Source organism: Gadus macrocephalus, chromosome 1 (assembly GCF_031168955.1).
Source record: "Gadus macrocephalus chromosome 1, ASM3116895v1".
In the NCBI taxonomy this organism is placed as follows: domain Eukaryota; kingdom Metazoa; phylum Chordata; class Actinopteri; order Gadiformes; family Gadidae; genus Gadus; species Gadus macrocephalus.
This window is the reverse complement of record NC_082382.1, coordinates 19,377,113-19,387,234: the sequence shown is the minus strand read 5'-3', so window position 1 is coordinate 19,387,234 and position 10,122 is coordinate 19,377,113. Positions and strand designations below refer to the sequence as shown.

Genomic DNA, 10,122 nt, shown 5'->3' with positions numbered 1-10,122 from the left:
ACGCTGGCTGAGCTGTGAAACATGACAGACTATTTCCGAGGCTCACTATACGAGCTGAAAGATTAACATTGTTATTTGCAGTGTCCCCGCGGACAGCTTGATTGATTACATCATATTAAGGTCATTTCTACATTGGGGTAATTTTCGCACTAGGCCCCCCGGCCAAAAAATGTTTTCAACGCGCATTTGTTTCGGCGCGCTTGTCGGCTCCTCGCTGCTTTGATCTTCGGGGATATAGATAACGACATTAATAAGCGATTAATTAAAGACGACCACAAACGACGACTAATGATGATGATATGGGCGGCTGTCGCGGGCTTTGGGATGCCCGACGCGCTGTCGGCCTATTGGGTCGCCGTCAGCCAAGAGGCCTATAAGCATAATTCATAGGCCTAATCGTTTTGGAAATGAGTCGTCATATTGGAATAATGTTTCCTGCTTTCTCTCCTCTTTTCACACGTGATGGAGTCGCCGGGTTCGATGGCCCACTGCGTAGCCTAGTTGGCCCAGTGCCACCCGTTTTATGTTCTCGTCTCCGGACCTCCTGACCTTATTGTGTTCGCCTGCTTTATTCCAATAAATGCATAATATTAATAATATTAATAATATTCATATTTTTTTTAAATAAGCCTAATCTTTTGGCATCACTAGGCTATTTGATCTAGGTCGTAAGAACCACAAACCGAATATGCATGTGATGTCCGAGTTTTATTCTGTTTAATACATTTAAATGGCTATTTCGATAACACTGACTGATTGAGAAAGAAATAACATGATTAACTAATTATTATTACTACTAATTATAATTTGCAAAGTTAATACTACTGCTGCCTATACAAGCAGACTTATATCTACTATAACTGCTGATTATATGATTATAGGCTGATTATAATATTAATAATTTGTTTCATATTTTTAGTTTGCATGACCGACACATTTGGAATTATTATCATTAGGAATTCATAACAAAGAAGCAAAAGTAGATATTAATAAATCTGGATATTTGTGGACATTACACACGAAAACAAGCCACCTTAACGTGAATTTTATGTTTCCTAATGAAGGATCGAAAACAAATTGCATACAAATAATTTTCAAATTTAATAATTTTTCCAATATCACACATTATGTGCGTGTCTCCACACATTTAAGAAAGATCTGGCTAACGGAAACACATACACACATATTGACCAATAAGCAGCATTGCTGATAGCCTATCGCTTGCTTCTGACTAAACCAAACATGGTGTTAATGCCCCTTGATTTGGCAAAACATTCTCCACACACACACACACACACACACACACACACACACACACACACACACACACACACACACACACACACACACACACACACACACACACACACACACACACACAAAATAATATCCTCAGTTAACAATGCAACACGCTTGACTCGTGTCTTCTAACCAATTGTTGTTCTTTGGTATAAACCGGTCGTATAAGAGAGACTTACCGGCGTGATGAATGCGTGTGTGTGTGTGTGTGTTTGTGTGCATTGTGCCCCACCTCTATAGCAGTCCTACCTGCCCTCTAACCTCTCCATATCCTCACAGCCTCCCTATCAGCCCAGCACAGCGCCCGTCTGTCTCTGACAGCATGTTAACAACACAGGAAAAGGCCCTAAAGAAATGTCTTGGATTAGCGGTCAGATTTCCCATTTCCCATAGACGCCCAAGGTCCTGAACCCAATTAATGGCTAATAATTACCAAGACTACTTCACCGCGACCCAACGCTTGCAGGGACTTGGGTTGTACTGCGGGACAGACAGAGAGAGAGAGAGAGAGAGAGAGAGAGGGGGGACTCTGCAGATTTGCTCGGCCTGGAGTGGCACTTCATAGCAATACCCCGGGAAATAAGGAGGCATTTGTCCATTATTTAGTGCGTGGAATTAATGGATGCGTTGTGGACAACCAGGGACCCATCGCGGGAAAAGTAAACCCAAGGATGTTGGAATGAAAGGAATTGTCTGTCACAGTATTAATATTTAGAAGTTTGCTGTGTATGAAGGGGTGTGTTATTGCCGTTTTGTGGTGGGGCAGGTAGTTGGAGTGGACTGTGTGCGTGTTTGTGTTTGCGCGCAAGAGCGTTTGTGTTTGCGCGCAAGAGCGTTTGTGTTTGCGCGCAAGAGAGTGTGTGTGTGTGTGTGTGTGTGTGTGTGTGTGTGTGTGTGTGTGTGTGTGTGTGTGTGTGTGTGTGTGTGTGTGTGTGTGTGTGTATCCAGGGAGCGGTGTGTGTGTGTGTGTGTGTGTGTGTTTTTTAAGTTACACTCTGTGCAGTTCCCCTACACCGCTTACCATGTTTACTCTCCCATTACATCAAATGCGGCAGAATTACAGTGAGCGACTTCACAATGCCCGGAGAGATCTCAAAAGGGCTGCTCCATTTTTGATGGCCCCCACCTCCCCAACTCTCTTCCACAATCTGGCCTCGGAAGGTGCTCCGTTTCACATCTAATGTGCGCTGATGTTATCTGTGCGTAACGTATAATCGAGGGACCCGAGCCCTTTCCACCGCGGATTAATATTGAGTTTCAGACGGGGTGTGTATAGGGGGGCAGAGCGGCGCACGGCCTGACCACACCGAGCCCTTCGCTTCTCCTTCTGCTTCTTCTGCCTCTTCGTGGGCTCTGCGTCGCGTCACGTCTGTGCATACGGGCTTGTCCTCCTCACTGCTCTCCCCTTACCAATTTTGTCCTCCTCATTGCTCTCCCCCTATACCAATAAAGTCCTCCCCGCTGCTCCCCCCCATCCATACAGTCCTACTCCCCCCCCCTCCCATGTCGCGTGTAGACTGTGGGGACGGGATGAAAACGGTGACCGCAGGATTTTACGAACTCCATACAACGCAGGCGTTGACGACGATCTCTACACATGTTGCAGAATAAAAAACAGTTCAATCAATCATATTCTGTATGTTGAGGATTGTATTTGCCAAATGTAGGCCTATTGTATATGTTTAAATGGGCCGTGAGCCGGATTGATTAGGATGTCGGCTGTACGTATGAGATTTTTCTTTTTTTAATACACCACATACACTGGCACACGTTTATTGTTGGCTGTGTTTTTCTAACAGTGGCACGAAATGGTGAAACGTCACCAAATAAACCCGGCCTTAATAAATGATATGTCGGCATCACGGAACATGGTGGTCAATTGCTTATGCAGGATTCCGGATAATCCAAATCCAGTTAGACAAATCCTCTAAGTGCAGCTGATGCTAGGCCTAATGTTTTACAATGTGTTATGACATTAAGTTATTAATAGGACACGGTGGGGAAAAGTGCCGGGCTCCAACTGACTACAACGTGTCTTGTAATTGTCTGGTTAAACGTTGTCAAAAAACATATGTTCACGAGCGGAAGGCATATGTCCATCAGAAAAGAAAAGCCTGGGCCTTTTGCAGAGAAAGAGTCGGAGAAGCCTCGGTGCCCTAACCCTTCCAGCCGCAGTGTGCAGGGGGAAACTGTGCAAACGGCCGGTCAGATGAACCACCAGAGCCTTTCCACGAAGCCGTTAAAGGTCGACGTTTAAATAACGCAGAATAGTAGGCCTATTCCCCAATGGGCTGATGTCGAAGAGCAACACTTTTCTTTACAAGCGTAATTACAGTTAATTGCGCCTTTAAAAAAAAAAAAAAGGTGTTGCGCTGTGTGAAATCATTTGTCCTGGCCCAATGTGCACAAGATGTATAAAAAAAAGCACACGCATGGCCTACCTCGTATCAAGAATAGTGCTAGTATAGGGGTGGGGGTTTAAATCATTTTCACTTATTGGGTAGTAGGCCTACAGCTGTAAACGTTCTCCCTTTTTTCCATTCCAGAGAGAAAGAGAGGAAACGTTATCGATAGGGCGAATCGATTAAGATCATGGACCTTATTGATCATTTGTTGACCACTCCCACGCCTCTCGACAGACAAAAACAATGCACACATGGGTCTGATTCGATTTTTGTTTTATTAAGATTATTGATATTATTAGTTAGCCTATAACTTGTATTAGATATTTGGGGCTTTATGCGTAACGTCATCGCTCAAATTATAATAAGCGGTGTAACATCAACCAATCGTGCGTGCCCCTGACTATTAGCCACTCTGATAGGTCAGTTTAAGAACGCAGCTTTACGTCCATCGACGGCAGTAATAAAGCTCACGTGTTAACAGCCTTGACCTGCTCGCCTCGTGACGTCTAAACCAACTCGCTAATACTGATAGATATAGGCCTGCTGCGGGGACATTACTGTTGATTATTATTGATTCATAATGATGGGTTCATTTTACGTCGACTCGTGGGAAAATGTCCCATGACAGCAACTCGAGACATATTTATTGAACTCAGGTAGTGTATGTTTATAATAAATATTTTTTTGTCATCTCTAGATAACCATTAGATAAACAGAAGTGTCTGTGTCCTTCCTGTAAAGTATTATGGAATTTAAATTCATAAAAACATAATACATTCATATTGCATCGTAATCATATTCATAGTTTCGCTATAATAATAAAAATACATAGGCCTATTTACATGATAATAATATATGTATAGCCTACATAATGATAATTTACACGCTTATATTATTATTAATAATAGTAATAATACTACATATTATTATAATTTATGAGTAGACCTACCTTTTGTTATCAATGGGCCCAATGTAAAAAGATGTAGGCCTACACTTTAGAGCTTCTATCAATTTCATGATGTAAATCTAGGGTGATATCTACAACTTTCCCAAACTATCCCAAACGAAACGAATTAAAAACCGCCACACAGTGCCGCATTTATTCCTTTAGTCCGTACGGAAACCATTCCCATATGGTGTCAGGCTATGGGCCCTCGCTCAGCTACGGGCACAATGAATACTACCAGTCACCTACGAGCGACCTATGACCTACCCCAATATAAAGTTTGTCCCTCACAATTATTACAAATCAAAAGAAGAAAACGTTAATAACGATATACTGTCATATAAGCTCTTCCTTAAGCTGATTCAGTCAAGAGAAAAAACAATGCAAAATAAATATTATTCAAACATTTAATAATAAAACAAACATATCAATACTAATACAAATAACACTAATGCAAAAAAGAATTGCCTTATAATACAGTTGTTATTTCATTTCTTTTTAAAGTAATATTTTTATCAAATAATATGGGCTACACTTTTTTGTAACCATAATAAATAAATACTGCGTGCAACGATTGTTTATATTTAGATAACATTATAAAAAGCCCAAATTGCCTTCTCCGTAGGAAAACCAATTTAAAGGAGAATATGTGGTATTTAAGACAATCAGAAAAGCTAACACAAATAATTGTACCACTAAAACCAGTTGAAGGAAAGCAGGCCTTAATTTGACATATCCATAACTGCAACGGCTCACTGCTCCATATGACCAGCCTGCTCTCACGCACTCACGGCGTGCGTGCCCACACAAACAGGTGCACTGCAGTGGTGGTTAATACATTAGAAAAGCAACATCTATTCGTCTTGAAAAAGGGATGTATACCTGTTATATCACTCCAACGTCAAACCAACCAATTGTGTCAATGGATGGCAGTGATAAAATACATGGCTGCTGCTGTTGCTGTTGTTACCACTGTTTTAATAGGCGAGAAGCAGCCCGGCCGGGTCCTTTGGTGGCTCTGGTCTGCTCTGTGCTGCTCCGTCAGCGGCTGCTGGTCCGTGCTTGTCCTGGGGAAACGCAGGGTGTTTTCACATTAAGAGCCACACACCACAATAAGGAACACATCGACAGTCCAACGCGATACCCCCTCTGTACGTCTGCGAGTCAGGACCGTTCGTATACCGCTTGTAATCCGAGCCCATTTAAACCGGCCGATGAGAAACCCAACTCACGAGAACATAAACTGAAAGTGGTTAATTTCAGGGCTATAGGCCTTTAGCGAAATGCGGTTCAAGATCAAATGCTGCTTCAGATAAACATTTACAGAAACACATCGTCTGAGGTACAAATGCTACTAAACAAAAAATATGTCGAAGACAAACGACAAAAACATAATCATGATCTTAGCCAACTAATAACGTAACAGTCGTTAGACTTCATAGAGGCCTAGACATTTCACTTTGAACTTCACGATTTGTGTAACTTAGTTCCAATTCAATGTCGAATAGGTTAACATGTTCGCTACAACAACGTACAAAAGTATAAAAAACAGAACGTGTGAATCGCGACCTTGAGCCCCCCCGTGTAGGCCTACCTGGTGGTGTCCCCGGCCGGACCGGACCCCGCAGGGTGCTGCACCAAGTCGTGTCCCTCTTAAAGGGGTAAAATCCAAGACGGAGGTGCTGGCTGTGGCAATGGCGGTGGTTGAATTGGGGACGGGGGTAAGGGGAGGGGGAGGAGGGTGAGATGGTGTGGAGAGAGAGGGAGGAGGAGGAGGAGGAGGAGGAGGAGGAGGGAAAGAGATAAGTGATCTAAAGGGGAGACGATAGGACAAAAAGTGATGATGATGAATACATTGGAAAGTTTTTTGGCCCCAACGAGGGTGTCAGATTGAATGGCCTGTGCGCATGTGCGAAGGTGTCCAAACTGACAATGCTCGTGAGATGAAGATAGTGTTGTTGCTGCTTCTGGGCTCACGGAGGACGACGAGAGGAATCTACAAGCCGACAAGATGAGATCCAAGGCGAGGGCGAGAAAACTGGCCAAAAGTAGGTCTTCTTTTTCCCTTATTACGCTTTCAGCCGCCGGCTCCAACTCCCGGGCACATCACCAACATATACTTATCATTTGTCATATCCTCAGGGGGTAGATTGTTCGTCCAGTGAGATAACTTTTTACTCTTCCCGGGAACAGTGTCGCTAGAATGAGTCCCAGACCCGGTGCCTGCGCTTCTTTTCGCTGCGTGCTGCAGTCCGGGCTTCGCTGGTTCCCAGCGCCAACAAGTTTCGCGTGTGATGTAAAACACCGAGGCTGTTTTTAGTAGAAACTATATGGATGCAGGAGAAAAAAAAGCATTGCCATTGCAAAAAGCGAGCACGAGCTTGTAATTTGTTGTTTTCTGTTTCGGTCGGGGAGTTTGTATAAAAGCGCAGATTCATTTCCGAAAGTCAAAGGAGGGGAAAAAAAGTTGTCGAAGGAATAGCAACTTTTATTGAGCCGTTCCAAGTCTTGTGAAATAATATTCCCGTGTGCTGAAATAGTGGGCGCTGTGGCACTGCTCATGGTCACAGGCTCTCGCTGCAGCGCAGCACACGCGGACTTTTGCACTGCACGCTTTCCCACTGCTTTACAAACGCGAAGACGCGAGCGCGATACGGTTGTTGTTTTTTAACGCAATGTGCCAAAAATTATCTGCAGATTTTTGTTGCCGGTCCTTGCTTTATCTCGGAGGGGGGAAAGTGTGTTACTCCGGCGAGTTATTTGTTTGTGTCTCTGGGCTGTTGGAACGCTGTTGGTTCCTCCTCCAGAGACCGCCAATCAATAATGTGTGTGGAGAAAGAAAGCACCCATGCTTCTCTGGTGGACTGCTGCTCGCGTCACACAGAAAATTCATGTATTCAGTTTGGTGAACATTGGCACTTTTCCTCCGATGGGACGTGGATCGTCTCCCCCCCCCCCCCCAATTTGTTATTTATTTATTCTTTAATGGTCGATTTGCGAAGTGCATTGTTTTTACTTTTTTTTTTTGCATGCAAGTTTGAGACTTTAATTAATGTTGTTTTTCTGGTTAATGTAAGGCCCACAGGTCGTTCATCAATAATCCCCAAGTCTCTCCAATATTAATTACATTATTAAAGTGTTTCTGTGCGATAGGTGAATATTTCCCTTTTAATTTCGATTTTTATTTTTGAATGTGAGTTTCGTTGTGGGTTTTGGTGTAGGGTAAGGGCATAAATGAATGACAAATCAAGCATTTGAATATGTCATGTTATATTCTTATTTAGAAGTCGAAATGTAGTTATGGATAGCTTTTTTAAATACATTTTTATAATATTTTTTGCAACTTTCCCCACCTCTTAAAACTTTGCAGAACTGCACAAGTCTTTGATATTTTGCAATTAAATGTGAACCCCAAACTCAATATCAACGACCGTGCTTCATTCATTACATTTAACATATAATTTACTTCCTCTCTGTTTTATAAAACAGGCTTGTATTTATACTACCTACCAGGTATAAAAAATAAAAGATGACCTTATTTCCCCACTATATTATTCTATATTATAATCATTCGAATCTACTGGGATGTCACTGCAATTTAACGTTATATTTGCAGGGTGTTCCTTTTACTTTAACAAATAAACACAGATCAAATCAGCACAGCCAGCCATCGTGGGCTACTGTAGTTACACTGAGTGTCGGCTGAAAGTTATCTTATTACACTTACACTTTCAAATGCTAGCTCGGGAGCACCGCGTCCCCACAGAAGAAAGTAACTAATTACTTAGCGTTAATGCTTGAACATACAGAGGGCCTCGGCGTTCGCCGGTAATTGTGCTTGGACTTGATCTCTAAATAGGCTTGATAGCCTGTTGATCCGGGCGCTAATGAACACAAATACCTGGCTTTGTAGCCCTCTCACACCGGAATGCACCGAGCCTCTGAATGGCCCCAAAGGCCGCGGTCAGAACCCAGCAAACACACCAGCACATGACGAGTTATAGGCCCGAATGTGCGGGTTTAGTAACCCTGTTACACACGCGGTACACGACAACACCCACCAACCCCACACCCGCCCACCCCCAAAAAAACGATTCAAACAAATTGAATTGCGCATGTAACACCACATGCAACACATGCAGCAGGCTTATTATTTGTTTACATAAGATTTTGTTATTTTTGCCTTTTTACCCCACTGTATATTGCTTATTCATGAGCGATGTTTCTCATTGTTTGCCCTAACTGGAGAAACCTTGAACTACGTGAGAGGTAAAGGAGCCCGAGAGCGCGTCCCAGACGCCCCAGTTCCCGGAGGGGGCCGGGCCCCCATGCGCGCGGCCCGGCGCTCTCTACATATATAGGCTCGCATTGATCGGTTAAAAAGGCTACACTGACCGCTCCGCTGTTTTGAAAACACATTTGCCAGTAGGTCAGGAGTTCGTATAAATTGTAGCTTGTTTGGATTGAACCAGGACGCAGCCCACACAAGTCCAAACATACATAGGTGGCATTAGAAAAAGCTAAATACCAGCATGACACGCTATTTGATTTGCATCATAGCATTGTGGAATTGTTGGCTACTTTTTGGGGATTAGGCATAGGAAATGTATTCTGGAGGGTGCATATCAGCAGAGCCCTACTGTATGCAAATTAATCTAGCATCTAGTGTAGCTATTCCATGCATGTTTTGCATATATTACAGCAAATGTATTATGGGCAGCCGTTTGTGTTTTATGATTTTCTATTCAATATATTTTATTTTCTATTTAAATACAAACAGTATTGGTGGGAATTAAGGTTGTGCATGGATGCAGGTCATTTAATCCAAATCGTCTGTGTTGTGGCAAGCCTTGGACTTGGAGGCAATAAGAGCAGCGGATGTCTAAAACACGTTTTTCAGTGCTTTGTGCGGTTAGTGTACCAAGTTAACGCGTTTAGGTAACCCGCTTTTTTTCTTCATTTTATAACAGAATTACAATTTTTAACAATTCAAGTTCAGTCATTCTGAGCTTCTGTGATTCATATGCATCGTGCTGTGTAATATGACACAAAACACAAATTGTTCATATAAACACGTGCCCACACGACACAGACGTGTTTCTAACACCATAGTCCTGCACGTAGCATCAGCGAACTCACAGACATGGCTACAGCTCCTTAAAATAAGTCCCTGTCAATCTACTTGAGGCCTTATCAGTTGCACGCTGCATTTGAACACAACTTTCACGCGTTACCGATTCCCAAACCCGTCTGCATTCGTTCAGTCGCCATTATCAACAGTCAATAAAATGTAACAATTGTGGCGCGACGCGGCGTTCTGCATTTTCAATGCGGATTCTTTTTACGAGCAGGGGGTCTCATGCACTCGGGCGCACTGACGACGCGCGCACGCGGCAAGACAGGCGCGCGCCCCCGCGAGAATCCCCACACGCTCTCTCTATTTCTCCCCTTTCACGTTTAATATGAACGTTT

The 10,122-nt window shown here is 43.2% G+C and overlaps 1 long non-coding RNA gene across 2 annotated transcripts; it reads right to left on the bottom strand.

Annotated features, from left to right (window-relative positions):
- Positions 1 to 5,043: 5,043 nt before the first annotated feature.
- Positions 5,044 to 7,542, bottom strand: LOC132457309 (uncharacterized). Of its 2 annotated transcripts, XR_009525602.1 has the most exons (3): positions 6,582 to 7,512; positions 6,245 to 6,461; positions 5,044 to 5,717 (listed from the first exon to the last, which is right to left on the bottom strand). It is a non-coding gene; the product is annotated as an uncharacterized LOC132457309 (long non-coding RNA). The 2 variants fall into 2 exon arrangements; XR_009525601.1 differs by having other exon boundaries at positions 6,245 to 7,542.
- Positions 7,543 to 10,122: the final 2,580 nt, after the last annotated feature.